This window comes from Rhinichthys klamathensis, unplaced genomic scaffold (genome assembly GCF_029890125.1).
Source record: "Rhinichthys klamathensis goyatoka isolate OS25496 unplaced genomic scaffold, OSU_Roscu_1.1 h1tg000040l_1, whole genome shotgun sequence".
Taxonomy (NCBI): domain Eukaryota; kingdom Metazoa; phylum Chordata; class Actinopteri; order Cypriniformes; family Leuciscidae; genus Rhinichthys; species Rhinichthys klamathensis.
In genome coordinates this window covers 15,072,955-15,090,385 of record NW_026606587.1, presented here as the reverse complement: position 1 = coordinate 15,090,385, position 17,431 = coordinate 15,072,955, and positions in this window count along the sequence as shown.

The following is a 17,431-nucleotide window of genomic DNA, read 5'->3' as shown; positions in this document are numbered from 1 at the left end:
GATCCACGTCTACCTATTGGAATACAACACCTATCAACATACATATATAAGCTTGTTCAATATTAGCAACAGCTATCGTGTTTCTCAGGAGCGAATTACCCTCCTCCATCCCAAGCTCCTCCTCTCGTTCAATCAGGATTTGGCATTTCCCCTTTAAATCAAACTAAATTCTCGAATTATATTGTACATTAAAATCTTGAATTAATGATATCTGCAATACATTCATGTTGGTTCTGTTCTGTTTACCCTACGGGTTTTTTATTGCTGCTCTCCTGCTCTTATCCATGCTAGACTGCATGCTATGCTAACACACACACATACACACAGATTCTTCAAGGTTGGATTTGGTCGGGCTCTAACTATCAACAGGAGACTCTGGCCAAAACACCCAGATAACATGTTCTTTCTCTCAGTGAGAGGACACTTTAATATAACACAGTAAAGTAAATGCTTTAACTAAGAAATGGTCACTTAAACTATTGATTCCAGTGACCTATAGCTGTCTCTAGGCTAAGAAAATCTCATAGAGAAGTCATTCAACTCATTTGATATTTAGAAGGAAACATATTGATTAATACCTTGATATAATCACTCATTAGATATACATTGAAGCAGCAGTAGATTCCAGAATCCACTGGCTTTAGAGCATGTTTTTTTCTGGGAAATGTGGAAGAAATGTTATTAGTATAATGTTTTATTGATATAAAATGCTTATGTTTGCATCTACTGTGTTGCTCATGTAGTGGAAATTTTAATATTTACTGATCAATAATAGACATTGCATTGAAATGTTGTTCTGATATTGTGTTTACAGTCTAAGGCCCCATCCACACTACTGCGTTTTAGTATAGAAACGGAGAATTTAAACGAATATGATCTCCGTCCACACCAGCGTTTTAGCTGCGTATTAGAACTGATCTCCGTCCACATTAAAACGACTGAAAACGCGGATCACGTCACCATTCTCCTACACTGGGCGTGCGCGTGCCGGTGTAAACAGGACACAGATTGACTATTCCTCATATTTCGCTGAGGTTGATAAGTGCCGATCTGGACATTCGAATGTTTTCGCACCATTCCTCAGGAACTATAGCCTGGTAATACCAGACTCTGCTACTTCACTTTGCTTCGTACACAGAGTCTGGGATAGCATAATAGAGAAGTGTTTTCTCTCTCGCTAGGGGGCGCGTACTGAAGTTTAAAATCATTGGTTACCCGTAAGCCAATCAGATAAGTTTGTTTATGACGTATGTTAAGCGCCGACACAAGCCATCGAACCACAGACATCATGCATCGAACTCAAATCTATGATCGAACTTCCACTGTAAACACTTGATGATGCGAGCGAAATACCCGAGTGAACATGGCTGTAAACGACTTTTTTGATCTGTGAGTGATGTAATAGAATGACACAATGACACAATAGAATGAATATGCACAAACGAGCAGAGAGAGAGAGAGCCCCGGCCGCGCGCGCGCACTCCCACGTCTACAAACAACACGAGCGCTGTCTTGCTCTCTCTCCCTCGCGCATATTCATAAAAATCAATCGACAAGATAGTAAGAGGTCGGAAGACCGCGGTTTCACATGGAGCATTTGGAGATTTTTAGAGATTATAGACTCTAGGAACAACATCTCAATGAACAACATCTCAACTATAAAGGCCTGTCTCATATAAGTTAGACGCCTATCTCAAGTACAAGCCGGTGCAGTTCGACGATTTGGGCAAATAAAAGCCCGGGCTATTATTTGAAGTTTTACGGTATTTAAGACCTGGAAAAGAAAAGAGACACTGACCTGTCAAAAGGCTCCCCAGTTTCTCGCTGACGATCGGTAATAGTTGATAAATTAAACTTTTCCCAAAGGGAGTAGGGCCACAACATCACCTCCATTCAAAATGTTTAATACACACTCTTCGTGTTCGGGCTTCAGTTTGCTAATGCCGGGAATATTCTCCACAACAGAGCGAATTGCATCCGCGTCTCCATATCAGCGGTCGTTTTCGATTTCCCTGACCTAATCTTAAACACGGCGCTTACCGACTATGTCACGGCTTTCAGCCCGCCCTCTGTTCGTTGATTGGCCAGGCTGTTTTCAGGCCGGTGGAAAACAGAAAGATAGGCTGCTATCTCAGACTGACTACAGGAGCGAAATGAAATTAGCGGAAGTAGGAAGTCTGACGTAGTCAGGCTACAGGAACTACAAATTCATTGATAAAATTATCCAACCATGCGCTGGTTCTTCCCGGCTTAACCCAAAACGGACACTCCATGTACGGTCGATACCGCCACTGTACACGGGAATTGTCACAGATCGCTGGAATAAAAGCTTGCCTCCGGCGCATGTAGGCAGTTATAGCATTGTAAAATGCAGAATTTACTTGCATTAACGTAACTGGTAGTCCAGGCTGTTGTTGTATGTTTTCTTCCGTTGTATTAGGGCTGCTCGAATATGGAAAAAATCATAATCACGAATATTTTGGTCAGTATTGAAATCACGATCATGCAACACGATTATTTCACATGACTTTGGGAACGTGTTGCATTTATTAAAAAACAGCTTTCAACAATTCTTAAAAAATCGAAATTTGAACATTTATTGTACTTTTTGAACGATTAAACAGACCTGCAAACTCACAAGTGGTGAAAAAGGTGACATGTTTACAAAGTAATTTGTTGTAGGGGGTCACCAGGGCGTTATTTACCTTTATAAAGGACAATTAATTAAACCTTAGGCCTAATTCTTACATTTGATCAAATTCAGTTTTAATAAAAAGGGCTGTCATCAATCAAATTAATTTACACTGCGAAATTACAACTGTAAAAATATTATGAGATTAAAGTAACACTATGTAGTTTTTCAACCTTCATAATATATTTCCAAGACCCTTGTGATGGTACATCGACTTAAAATAAGTTAAATGACACGTCTGCCATAGCCTGACGTGGTCTGTATCGCTTTTACTGGCACTATGTAACTTCGGGTTTCGGGTAGGAACCCGTGCACAAAAAGAACTACAAAATTCGACTGCTTTACGGCATACGTCACTTCCCCCACCACTTCCTCAAATTGTCTGTGGCCATTGCAGACATCCCAAGTCTCCCGGGAGTCTCCTGCGTCTCCCTGATGCCCGCAAATTAGTTCAGATCTGCCGGAATCTAGAGCGCGCATGCGAGACAGAACATACTGCGCGCATAACATACATAGCGTGAGCACGGCAGAGAGAGAGAGAGCGAGAGACCTTGCGAGTGTGCCTCACGAAAGCTAGTCAACCCGCCACCAGCCCCCACCCCCGTCAACAATCCAGTCACCAAGATATACCTCCCTGAAATGACTTCTTGCAGGTTGGGATGTCTGCCATTGTTGATTCCAAAGCCGGTGCTGGATAAACAGCGAGCGTGCGCGTGCTACAGTAGGCTGCAGAAGGCTAAATTATTTACGACAGCAGTAATGGACAATTCTGCTTCCAACCTGTAGGGCGACCGCTGAGGAAAAATCACATGGTGTTGCTTTAATGTTTAAACAAATAATACAATTAAAATTAAAATCAATTAAACAAATCAATAGATGGCGAATTATTGAGTCATGAATCATTGAGTCATTCATTAAAACCATTCGTTCAAAATAATGAATCATTCGATAACAAAACACAGCGCTTAGTGTTGCTTTTCTTTTGTAACTATTTTCGTCTGTGAAATAGAACAAAACCAGTCAATATTGCGTCTAAAATGTAAGTTACTACATATAAACTAGGCTACTTGTTTATTAAACTATAAGTTCAATGTAACATTTGCAATCGTGATATTATGGAACAGCCCTTAGTCGTGTTATGTTACTTAACTATATCATATATTAAAAAAACTCAACATTTCTACCTCAGTATATGTTTCTTCTGTGAGTTTTTGTGTGAGCTGTTAGGCTCATTTGTGTTGATTTCTCCACTAATGTCTCTCTCACAAATAGACAAGCAGCACAGCTTCCAGAAACTATCCATTACCAATCTCTGTTTACACTGACTGCATAAGATCAAAAAAACCATCTCGCGTTTCGATCGGTCGGGCAAGTAAAACTCTCTTTCACTTGAAACTTAAAAATCCCCTTTTCCCGGACAAGCAGACAAGTGTTAATGTCGCGCCCTGTGACTGTTCATTCTCAATTTGTTTCGCGCTGTAAAGCGGAACAGATTATCAGGTCATGTGCCGTTCGCTTGAACTGAGGCGCTACAGTGATCGAGCAGAAAGAGATCGCGACAGCTCGAGAGACGTCTATGGTCTCACTCCAGTCTATATTAATTAAGCCAACTATTATTGTGAAGTTTATGGTGCTTCCAATTTATGACTGGATAGGCTGAGAGAGTTTATGGCTTCGGGAGGGGCGGATGTGCGTGTGCGAGAGTCATTCAGAACACAAGACAAAATAAGAGTGTTCTTGCAAAACAGAACATGGCAAAATAATCGTTTTTACTCGATTGTACTATTTTGGAGATTGTTGGGAGCCAAAATCGAAATTGAAATCGAAATTTGATTAATTGCACAGCCCTAAGTTGTATGACACCCAATCAGAGAGCCGAGCGTGACCCTCTGCGTCATCGTTTCTAAAGTCCTCCGTTTTGACCCATCTTCACTGAAATGCTAGCCTGACTTCGTCATACTCATATTCTAGTCAGAATGTGAGTCTGATACTGCTTCATAGGGCTTTGATTATGAGGCGTGTCTTAACCGAACCAGGAAAAAAAAAAAAACTCTGCTCTCAATTGGATAGACCTACAACCAATGAGAGCAACGCAGTAAGTCAACTACTTTGCATAGCACAGTTGTCAACTACAGAACTCAAATGCACGCACGCTGGAAGAAGTAAAATAACGAGTGTTGCTTCTTTTACTTGGTCCTCTATGAGTGCGACCAAAGGAGAAACCACAACGACCACAGGGTTTTCATTGCGTCCCATCTTCTTAGTTACCATCGGAGCCAGCTGATAAATTAAACTTTTGCCGAATCCCATAGGAAGGACGGCAAACACATCTTTCCGATCAACAAATGCCTTGATTGCAGTTCTATGTTCGTCTTTTAAAATGAATGCGCTGTCGATTTCTTTTACAACGGACGCGATAGCGGAATCTCTACATCTCAGTTCTCCAGCTGCAGTCATCTCTGAGGGAAACCAGTTCAACCCAAGCGCTCTTTGATAACGTGAGGATTACGTCCCTGCAGATCATCTGTCCATCATCGGATAAAGCCCGCCCTGGCAATTTGATTGGCCCGACGATTTCTGAACCGATCATAATTACTCCTCAATGGAGCAAGTCCAGACCGAACTTCCCGATCAAAAAATGTTGTGGGCGGGGTTCGGGCTGGCACCCAGGCTACTGAAATGCCCTCCGGAGATTCAAAACTCAAAACGGGGTCGGCAGTGTTTCTAAACTTTTCCGTTTTAGGTCTTCGTTTTTGCCGTTTTAGTCTGGACGGGAGGTGCAAACGTAGCAAAAGGTCTCCGTTTCTAAACTAAAACGTAGTGTGGATGGGGCCTAAGAGTTGGGTAAGATAGTAAGGAGATGGTTGGGCAATCTGACCCCAGTGATGAAGAGATCCTGAGTGGAGCCATAAAGTTCCTTTTGATCATGTTGTCTAAACAACAGCTGACAAGAGATAGCTTGAAAATCTATCTTACCCATCCTGCAGTAGGATTGACCAAGCCCTAATTGTATATACATCTGAAATACAGGAGAGTGACACATCGGGAACGGCTGAGTGGAGACTTTTGCCCCCTGGGGAGCAGAGGTCATTAAGTAAAGGGGGGCCATTTAGGCCAATAAGTAGCCAGAAGCCATAGCTCTGTTTATCTAAAGAATTCGATAAGAAAGAAGTCCTTTGGGGCGAGGGGTTTGTCTCACTCACTTTACAGCGTAACTTCTGTGTGGCGACTGAGTCCTTCTTGCAAGACTAAATACCTTTTAAAAGACAGTTTGGTTTCAGAGTCTCTCTTACGCAGTGATGATGGTTTGTTAATTTTTGCCACAACAGAAAGGCAACTAGACAATTTGATAATTTGCACGAGGACTGCATGAGGCGTCACATGCTTCCCTTCTGTTTTAATAGAACAAAAAACAGTTATTGATCTTATGGATGTATATGACCATTATAATGCAGAAAATAAGAAATGCGCGACCATCATATGACAATAGAAGAGTGTTGGTATGACGAGGGCCTTCACTCAAGGATAGAATATGATGAACAAGTCTAAAAATGTTCCACGCATTGTTGAAAATATGGGACCTTGAGAGATAATATTCTGAGACTCCCAACTATAAAAGAGAAGAATGCCCTTCCTTCACAGTCACACTCTGCTGGCACTCTGTATGAATGCTGACCTTTTCTTGCAAGGAAATAAATCATCTTTAAAGACAATTGGACATGTTTGTCTCTTATTCAGTGATATAATTTTGTTTGCCACAACATTTTGGCGTAGTCGGCAGGATTTCTTGGATGTGCCTCTTGGACACTAGACTGATCTGACTAGACTTGGACTGTGACTGATTATCCTGAACTGAGCAGTTCCAGCCCTTCCTCGTATTCAAAAGAACTGAAGTAGCACAAACTAAGACTGGTGAGAGACAAAACTAAAATTTATAGGTACCTGAGAGGGAGTGATTAATGGTGGATTAACTCTGTAGTGACAGGGATACTAGTCAAATGGATCCAGGTTAATCCAGGACTACAGAGAGTTGTGGGTTTTATGCCCCATTTACACGAAGGGAAGACGCAGATATTTCCCTGCGGTTTGGCCTCTCATTTACACGAAAACCCTGTTGTTATCACAGAAAACTATTATTTCTAAAAACTCCGGCCAAAGTAGAGATTTCTGATAACGCCGGTTATGTGTTGCCGTGTCAACTGGGAGAAACGGGGTTTTAGGTTCTCAAACGTCACATTATGCGCCAAAAATGCTTAGCGTCATGTGAGCGCCCAGTTTGGCAGAGTTATGATGGCGCTCGATGTATTTTATGCGGGTTGATGTAAATGACAACTTTTTTGAAAACGATGTTGTGTGCACAATGTTATTATTGAAAACGGAGGGGGGGGGAAATATTCGTTTCTCTAAACACCCGGCTATGTGTGAATTTGGCCTTCGTGAACTCAAGGTCTAGGACCAAACGAGCTTAGAGCTCCCCTGCCCAATTTAGGTGAAAATTTGATGAGAGGCGTCTAGAGTTATATAAAATAACCACAGAGAATAACCAACCATCATGGGGAAGTCCCAGAGTAAAAATGAACAATATGATACACCGGTGTTTTGTCTTATGAGGAAAGTGCACGGGTTCAAATGTATGAGGGGTATTGAAGGGTTAATTAAATACCATGGTTTCCCTATAGAAGGAACTTTAAGTGTCACTAGGCTGACAGTAGTGAAAGACTCTGTTGTAGAGGGGAGTGAAAACCAGAAGGGCTGTTGTTGTGCTAAACGTGTGTGTGTGGATTGTAGGCCAACAATATTGTGCTGGTTAGAAGAGGCAGAACGCAGAGAAAGTCGATGCAGAAGAAACTGCCATGTAGGAAAGTTGGGGAAATAATTAAAAATGAAGAAAAACCTATTAACTCTTCGCTTGTTCTGTCTGTTTCATCACCACCAGCCTATCTGTATCCTGTGGCTAAGCTGCAAGCGCTAAACATGGACCCAGACCTCGACTGCTCTCCTCCAAATCTGAAACCCCTGAAACTGAAAAAGTGCCCAATGATAGACGTGGCTGGACCAGAGGACTCAATAATGGTCTTTCGACCATGGACTATAACTGAGATAAAAGAAGCAATGGTCCATCTGCCCAGGCCCAGTGACTCCGGGGAAAGATTTTCTGAGCATCTGACTATTTTCTGTAAAGAATTCAGCCCCACCTTGCTGGAACTGAGGAGACTGTTGCCTGTGAGACTGGGAGCGACTGACTGGCATAAAGTGAGTGGTAAAGTGTCCACCGCGGACATCAGGCGTAAACACCCGGAGTGGGAGAATCCAGCAAACGCTGCCTATCGAGGAGCCATTGGAGACTTGGCGAATGCTTTTAAAGCTGCGTTCCCAGTCAGAGTAGACATGTCAAAGATAAACAACTGCTGCCAGGGCAGAGAGGAATCTGTCCAGGACTATTATGTCCGACTACGTGATGTTTTCAACAAACATAGCGGGATTGAAGAGCCTCAAAACAGAGGCGACGGAACAGGCCTCTGGGAATGTTTCCTGATAATCCGTTTCATGGATGGAATGAGACAAGAGATCACACAAGCTGTAAAAGCAAAGTACATTGATTGGAGGTACGGAAAAATTGATGTTGTTCTAGCTCATGCATTGCACGCAGAAAAACAACAGCTGGCAATGGAGGAGAAAAGCAGGATGAAACGAGAGAAAGACCTGCATCTTGCCTTGATACAGGCGTTATCACAATATGGCAACAGCAATCATCAGAGGGGTCAACCGTCTGGAAGAAGAGGAGGGGGAAACTTTACCCCCAAAGGATGCTTTACTTGCAAAGCACAAGACCATAACTGCAGAGACTGCACCAAGTGTAGACTGTGCAAAGAAGACGGGCACTGGGCGGCTGACTGTCCTAACAGTGCCGAAGCAAACTGAGAGAGAGGAGACGGAGCGCAGGAGGGAGGAGGTCTGGGCGCGAAGACAGCTATCAGAGATAAGGGAAAACACCATAACTAAACACACACATACACTGATTTGGCACTCTTGTCGTGGAAATAATTCTACTCGAAAAGTTAGTAGGAAGGAGACAAGTGGAAACCTTTGAAAAGTCAAAGTATCAAATGTTTTTATTTCTTGCAAGAAGTAAAATTGAATTGGCATTCACACATAGACAGCATCTATATGAGAAGGCGAAGGGCTGATCCCTTTCGCCAGGTTATATACCCTAACACATCCTGAGTAGGCTGCATCTGTTTCAGAAGATTGCCTTTGTTGCCTTAAAAGGAAGCGTGTTTGTTCAAGATCTCTCGTTGGACATAAATTGTCTAGACAGAACAATGACATCTTCGTTAAAGTTTCCTGTTTTCAGCTACTGTTCGAATTCACACCTTTTGCCTATCTCTGGTTTAATCAAAAGCTGCACACATACATTTCACACTTGAAGTACACAATAGGTCACTTGGAGTACACATAGTTCCTTTGCCACTTGGTTTTTATTGTCAAACATACAATTTGTTCCAGAAAGCTTATCTTAACTTATGCACTTCTAACAGATTGGTTATATCTTTAATAATGGGTTATATCTTTAATAATGATTTATATCTTTAATAATGTCGTCCTTTAGCTTATATGAACATCTTTCTTTAAATGCTTATGAGTACATAAATCCTCAACGTTAATAAAAGTTGCACACATCTAAGAGATAAAAGAACACATCTAAAAGTAGAAACACATCTAAATGTAGAATTTCCATTACACTCTGCAATGACGAAAATGCTTGCTATGTTTCTCTCATATCTGATGCCATATGGCAATTGTATAAAGATGAAGCCTTTCTTAAATTACAAAAGTATCCTATTTTACTAGAGGGTTCATGGTATTGGTTACCGTAGATGGCGGTGCCTGCAGAAGTGATATACAACCATGTGTTTTGCAGTGTTTACTGCCAATGTCTAATAGTGTAATATTCATCTGTCCATTTCTGCTTCAGGACATCAAATTACTGATAGTTTCACTGAACCTCTAAATTGTGCGGCACACTTTAACCCATTTGTGCCCAAATTTTTCTGAATGTTTCATGCATATAGTTGTGTTAATAGTGTCCTCTGTGAACATGTTCTGCATTTATTTTCCCCAGGTTTTTTTTTTCTTTTCTTGAAAATTGTATTTGAACGTGTTGCCGGTGGGCAAATATGTTGTATGCCCCCCTTCAATGTCAAATTTCAATAGGAGGAGAACATTTGGCATCTAACTCAAAATAACTGCTTTCAGTAGATCAATCTTTATTCATAAACACATTTATTATGTATAACAGTCAAAGAATATTTGATGCGAACCCAAAAAAAGCTGCATCTAGCTTATAATCTCTTGTGTATGATAAACAAAACAAACAACAAATACATTTGTCTTAAAGCGGTGGAACATAGTGCAGAACAAAGTGCAGCGATTACGTTACCCCAACAGGGCATTGTGTATCAAATATCTATAAAAAAAAGTTAATGAAACAAATATGAAAATAAATCAATAAAAATAAATATAATGAAGAAAAAATTACTTTTATATGTATAACAAAAAAACAAATAAAATAACAAACAACAAAAATTTTTTTTTTCAAATGATCAAAATGTATCAAATTAAGGTCTACTGGACAGTAGAGATGTTAGTTAAAGGGTTTTAGGTAGGATATAGCACTAAACCTTGATTTATTAACCTATTAACACAGTATACCCCATTTCCCCATGATATACAGGTGAAACTCGAAAAATTAGAATATCGTGCAAAAGTTATGATTGTGATGATTATGGCTTACAGCTTATAAAAACCCCAAATTCAAAATCTCAGAAAATTAGAATATTACATGAAATCAATAAAAAAAAGGATTTTAAATACAGAAATGTCGGCCCTCTGAAAAGTATAATCATGCATATGTATATAGTTATACTAAATATTAGTTTCACCTTTTAATTTGAATTACTGAAATACATGAACTGTTGCACGATATTCTCATTTTTTCGAGTTTCACCTGTATGTACTTGCAAGGCATTTGCCCAGCTTGGACTTTTGACTAGGTATACAAAAAACTATAAATCTCTTGTAAGATTTGTTTTGTTTGGATGATTCTAAAGACCTTCATGATTATGTATATATATATATATGTCAACCAAAAATACTTCTTCGTAAAATGAAAATGACCTTTCTTTGGGAGGGTTAGCCTTCGCCATGTTTCTTGGAAGAAGAGGTAAGAAGTCGACAGGCTCATGTGACAGGAAGGAAATAAATACTTTTTTTTATCCTTTATTTGGTTGTTTGCTTGCATGTCATTGAGAAATAAAACAATAAAAAAAAATATAAAAAAAAATTCTTAAAGAAGGAAAATGACAACTATACACTGCGGCAACTATAGTTGCCAGTGGGCTTAAATGGGTAAACTCATGAATTCATGATGTCATGTCCTACTCCCTTAATGGGACGAGATTTAATGTGTACTTTGGGCCTGACATTGATTTCCAGCCCTGTTGCTTGTTAGAAACTCCACTATGGGCTTATGAATGGGGTGTTAAAGACATAAAACGGGCTTAATTTATGTGTCAAAGGGAAAAAGGACCGGGTTAAACCACAGAGCACAGATATCACGACTCCTGATATCACGACTTTTGTGAAGCGCTGTGTTGAGTCTGAAGATTGGACAGGGTTAGGTCAGGGCATAAGATTTAATAAAACCTTGAATGCGTACTCTACTTGGTGTAATGACACAGTACAGAGAAGAGGAGAGCTAGAGGACATTCTTACGGCCCCTTGTGCAACCTTATGGACATTGTCTTTTTCAGTTTATTTTTTATAATTTTGCCTGTGTTCAAGTGCATACATTTTGGCACAGGTGTGTGTTTTTATTGGAATTTTACTATTTCACCCCCATTTCCTTTGAAAAATCTGTTTTAGACTAGTAACACAAAATAGTTCCTCTCAAGACCTTTTGGACAAACATTTTCCCATTAAAACTGCAATTTTTTTAATTATAAAATGATGCATTCGTAGTTAATAGGCTTTCATTCTGTTAGCAAGGCTTAAAAAATTTTTTTTTTACTTTTTAATGTTTTTTTCACCAGATTGTGCCATTTTCAAACTATAAAGGAGAAAGGATGCCCTTTCTTCAGTGCCACTCTGTATGACTGCTGACCTTTTCTTGCAAGGAAATAAATCATCTTTAAAGACAATTGGACATGTTTGTCTCTTATTCAGTGATATCATTTTGTTTGCCACAACAGAAATCTAAAAAGATATAGTGACCAGGCAGAAGGACGTACTTCATCTCCAAACAGCAACACAGACGTCTGGAATCATAAAAACATCCATATACTTAAAAGAATAAAAAAAAATGATCAGGCAAGCAGAATTCAATCATAATGTTCACATCTTTAAAGGGATTAACGCCTTTTAATCAGACCTCGGGAGCCATCAAGCAATGTGATCTTTGCAGAGGAGCGTTGGACTATAAGAGAGAAGCCAAAGATTGCACTTTTACAGTGAACCACTTACAGGCGAAACTCTGAAAATTAGAAAACCCCAAATTCAAAATCTCAGAAAATTTGAATATTACATGAAATCAATAAAAAAAAGGATTTTAAATACAGAAATGTCAGCCCACTGAAAAGTATAATCATGCGTATGTAATGTATATAGTTATTGGGCCACTTTTTGGTAAATCGTTTGGGACAATAATACAATACCATATATGCCTTTTCCATGTGTTTTTATGATTAATAATGACTGTTCTCTTTCATAGGTTCACTCAACGCTGCGGAAAGCGCAGTGGGATATCCTCTGGATGTGCCGATTGCCTGAAGCCCTATAGAATCACGCCAATTCATTGGCTGATGGCGCTCGCGCAAAGCTGGCTCCGCCCCGACGCTCTTACGTCGCAGCATGATGAACGCGCGCGCACCATCTTCTCCTCAGATTTCTCTGCCTTCACGAAGCGGTCACATCTCGCCCTTCGTTCGGTTTTTCTGAGCCCGAATTCTTCAAATTCAACTTCAGCTTTCGTCTCGACACTTCAGCGACTGGTATAAGTGGAACTTTGTTCTCCTTACAGTGAAGTGTCATGGATTATCGACGCTGCTCTCCGCCATGCGTTCGTTTTATCTCGAACGACGACCCTCACAGTAAGTGTGTTAAATGTATGGGTTTTTCGCATGCGCGTGAGGCTGTATTAGGATTGTCGAAATGTAAATTTTGTGACAATCTCCTTCTCAAAACCCTCCGCTCTAGACTCGCGGTTTTTGAGAAGGAGTCATTCGTTCCCCCCCGTCGCGCTCCCGAGACTGCTGAGGCCTCTCGTGGATCCGCGGCCTGGGGCTCGGATGTTGAGCTCGAGGATATTGAGTATGAGCAGACGGGCCTCGCCCTTTCTCTCCCTCCCTCTCCCGAGCACGCACGCGGCGCGGTTGAATTCGCGCATGATTATTTATGCCCCAGCCCGGGAGCCCGCGAATCGGTTTCTTTCGGTCTGGATGACGTTATTTACACTGCAGCCTCCGACTCCGAGGATTTCGGGCCTGCTTTGGCTGATGACGTTATCCCGCCTAGCGGCCAGGACGCGCGGCCTACTCCGGCCTACACTGAGCTTATTGACGTGCTGTCGCGCGCTACAGAGAAGCTCTCTATTGACTGGCCTGATGAGCCCCGCGAGTCTCAATCGTCCAAACTCGACGAGAGGTTCCTACGTGGCCCTAATTCTAGGCCAGAGCGAAGAAAGCTGCCCTTTTTCAGCGATCTGCATCACGAGATCTCCAGATCCTGGAAGCAGCCTTTCTCCGCACGCCTAACTAATGCGGCAGCCGCTGACTTCACCAACCTTGTGGGTTTTGTGGAGCAGGGTTATTCCGCTATTCCAGCGGTCGAGGACACGCTGGCTAACCACCTCGCCCCATCGTCTGCACCGTCCTGGAAGGCGCGTCCCCTTCTTCCTTCCAAGGCTTGTAGGACTACTTCCTCCCTTATTGGGAAGTCTTACATGGCGGCTGGTCAAGCAGGCATGGCCCTGCATACCATGGCCATCCTTCAAGCCTACCAAGCGGACGTCTTGAAGGACATGGATGAAGGAGAGGGACTGACACCCGAAGCTGTTAAAGAGCTTCGCAAAGCCACAGATCTGGCCCTAAGAGCCACCAAACACACTGCTCGGGCTGTTGGTCGCTCTATGGCGGGCTCGGTTGCTGCAGAGCGCCACCTCTGGCTGAATCTCACGGAGATCCGAGACAAGGATAAGAGTTTCCTCCTGGATGCCCCTATCTCCCTCTCAGGTCTTTTCGGGGAGGCGGTCAACACGGTGGTTGAGAAGTTCCGCGCCGCTAAGTCTCAGTCGGCCGCGTTCAGGCAGTTTATGCCCAGGAGGGTCAGAGGGCCAAGAGACTCCAACCCTTCCCCTTCTCAAACCCGAGAACGCTCTGCTCATAGGGCTGAATTCCCTACTAGCAGGAGTGACCCGGCTCACCACCCTCCAACTACGGTCTGGGGAGCCCGAGGTCGTCCATTTCCCCGCCAGCGCCCTCACAAGCGCCTTCAGCTGAAGCGGTCCAACAAATCGGCCGCTCCAGCCTCCTCGAGCCGTTCCTGACCCGCAGGTCAGAAGGAGGAGAGCCTCACCAGATCTACGAGGTTGGGACAGACCGCGCAAGCGTTTCTGCCCTCCTCCACCCGGCTCTCCTCATCCAACCTTGTCACCTTCGCCACCCAGCGTGTTTCGAAGTGCAGGTCCTGTTTCACTCTCTTCACCCAGTCCGGCGCAGGAGGAAGGAGACGCGTCTTGCTTTCTCCCCTCGCTCCCGGTGCACGTTACACCCGCCAATCGCTTCCTCGGAGGCACAGTTCGTTTTCCTCTGGAGCAGGCGGACCCAGTTACTTCTATCCAGGTGGTGGTACCCCCCAGTACGTGTCAGGACGCCAAGCGCTCTCCTCCACGGTCATCCGCGCCTCCCCATGGGAACCAGCGCGACACCCTACCTCAGGTATGTCCCTTGCACTGCAACACTCCTCTCCCTCTATCACATTTCGTTCAAGAATGGGAGCGAATTTGTCGCAACCCCCCCTGCTTCAACGGGGTCTTTCCTACTGTAGTCGACAGCGCCGCTCAGGCTTCTGTACTACAGCAGGAGATTTCATCCCTTCTGCTGAAGGGGGCGATAGAAGAGATTCCTTCGGGGGAAGTCGAACAGGGCTTCTACAGCCGTTACTTCCTGGTCCCGAAGAAGGGGGGCGGCCTGCGGCCGATACTAGATCTTCGCCGGTTGAATTTCTCTCTTTACAAGGGAAAATTCAAGATGTTGACGCTGAAGGCCATCATATCTCATATCCGGCTGGGGGACTGGTTCGTGACGGTAGACCTCAAGGATGCTTATTTCCACATCCAGGTCGTACGGCGACACAGGAAGTTCCTCAGGTTCGCCTTTGGAGAAAAAGCGTACCAGTACAGGGTCCTCCCCTTTGGCCTTGCTCTAGCGCCAAGGACGTTCACAAAGTGTATGGATGCAGCTCTGGCCCCGCTGCGGCTCCAGGGCATCCATATACTCAACTACCTGGACGATTGGCTCCTTTTAGCCCACTCCAGAGAGTTGGTGACTCACCACAGGGACATTGTCCTCCGTCATATTCAGTCTCTCGGTTTGAGGTTGAATACGGAGAAGAGCGTTCTTACTCCAGCTCAGAACACGGTTTTCTTGGGGGTACGCATGGACTCCGTTCTTATGCAGGCCCGTTTGGCTCCTGCACGGATTTCCAGTCTGGTGACATGTCTGTCCCGTTTTGCACTAGGCCAGCATGTTTCCGTGAGCACCTGCCGCAGACTTCTGGGCCTTATGGCCGCGGCCTCCCCTGTGCTACCTCTAGGGCTACTCCACATGAGACCTTTTCTGTGGTGGATGAAGCTCTCAGGGGCTCGGCCCACGGGGCCAGCCCTTCGCCTATTGAAGGTGTCGCGCAGTTGCTTTCGCGCCCTGTCAATCTGGCGGGACCCCCTCTTCCTTCAGAAAGGAGTCGGTATGGGTGCGGTATTCCGTCGCCAGATGGTTACGACGGATGCCTCTCTGACCGGATGGGGAGCGGTTTTCGAGGGCAGGCCAGCGTGTGGGGTTTGGACTGGCGAGACTCTCTCGTGGCACATAAACAGCTTGGAGCTGAGGGCTGTCTTCCTGGCTCTTTGCCACTTTCTCCCTTTCCTCGAAGGACACCATGTCATTGTCAGAACGGACAATATGGCAGTAGTGTCCCATGTAAACAGACAGGGGGGTTCACGATCGCGCACCCTAGACAGGCATGCGCGTCACCTTCTCCTGTGGTCCCAGGACAAGTTCCTCTCTCTGAGAGCAGTTCATGTCCCAGGTATTCTGAACCTCGCAGCAGATTTTCTGTCGAGGCAGAAGCTCAGGTCTGGGGAATGGATGTTGAACCGCCAGACGGTGGCCCTGATCTGGGAGGTGTTCGGAAAAGCGGAAGTGGACCTCTTTGCATCTCAGGAGTCGTCCCAATGCCCGCTTTGGTTCTCTCTGAGCCCTCCAGCTCCGTTGGGGATAGATGCGTTCGCCCACCCTTGGCCGATGCAGAAGCTCTATGCCTTCCCGCCCATCAAGCTGATCCAGGCGGTTCTGTCCAGAGTGAGGGAGAGCGGAGTCCGCCTCCTTCTGGTAGCCCCATTCTGGCCGTCCCAGCCATGGTTTTCGGAGCTGATCCTTCTGTTGGAATCCTCCCCCTGGGAGATACCGGTCAGGGAGGACCTGCTTTCCCAGCTTCAGGGCAGGATATGGCATCCTCGCCCCGACATTTGGAAGCTGTACGTTTGGCCTATCAGAGGCCGTTACCTTTAAGCTTTGATCTCCCAACCGACGTTCAGGAGACCATTGCGAATGCTAGAGCCCCTTCGACGAGGAGGCTATATTCCTCCAAGTGGAGGGTGTTCGAGGCATGGTGCTTAGCACATGATAGGAACCCAGTTAGCTGCCCAGTAGGCACAGTGCTGGAATTCCTGCAGGAAAAGTTTGCTTCCGGAGCGGCCGCTACCACTCTCAGAGTATATGTCGCAGCTATTGCCGCTCATAGAGAATCGGATGAGATTCCCTTGGGGAAACTGAGGTTAGTTTCGGCCTTCATGCGTGGGGTTAGGCGCCTAAAACCGGCTCGCCCCCCTAGTGTTCCCTCGTGGGACCTGTCAATCGTCCTGGAGGGTTTGTCAGAGGCTCCCTTCGAGCCCTTGGAGTCAGCCCCTGAGCGGATTCTGACTCTTAAGGTTGCTCTTTTGTTAGCTTTATCTTCACTAAAGCGGATGGGGGATTTGCAGGCTCTCTCTATTAGTGAGTCATGCTTGGACTTCGCTCCTGGCCTGGTTAGGGTTACCTTGAGGCCGAGGTCGGGGTATGTACCCAAGGTTCTTTCCACGGCGTTCCGCTCTCAGGTTGTTAACCTTAACGCTTTCCACCCTCCTCCTTTTGCCTCTGAGGAAGAAAGGAAACTTAACTTGCTCTGCCCGGTCCGTTCTTTGAAGTTGTATGTAGATCGCTCAGGCGGTTGGAGGAAATCAAACCAGCTCTTGGTATGTTTTGGTGCTGGCCGCCGCGGGCTTGCAGCATCAAAGGAGAGGATTTCCCACTGGGTAACGGACGCTATTTCGCTGGCTTACGAGGTGCGTGGTTTGCCTTCACCTCTTAGCATCAGAGCACATTCCACCAGAAGTGTGGCTTCCTCTCAAGCTCTCTTTAGAGGGGC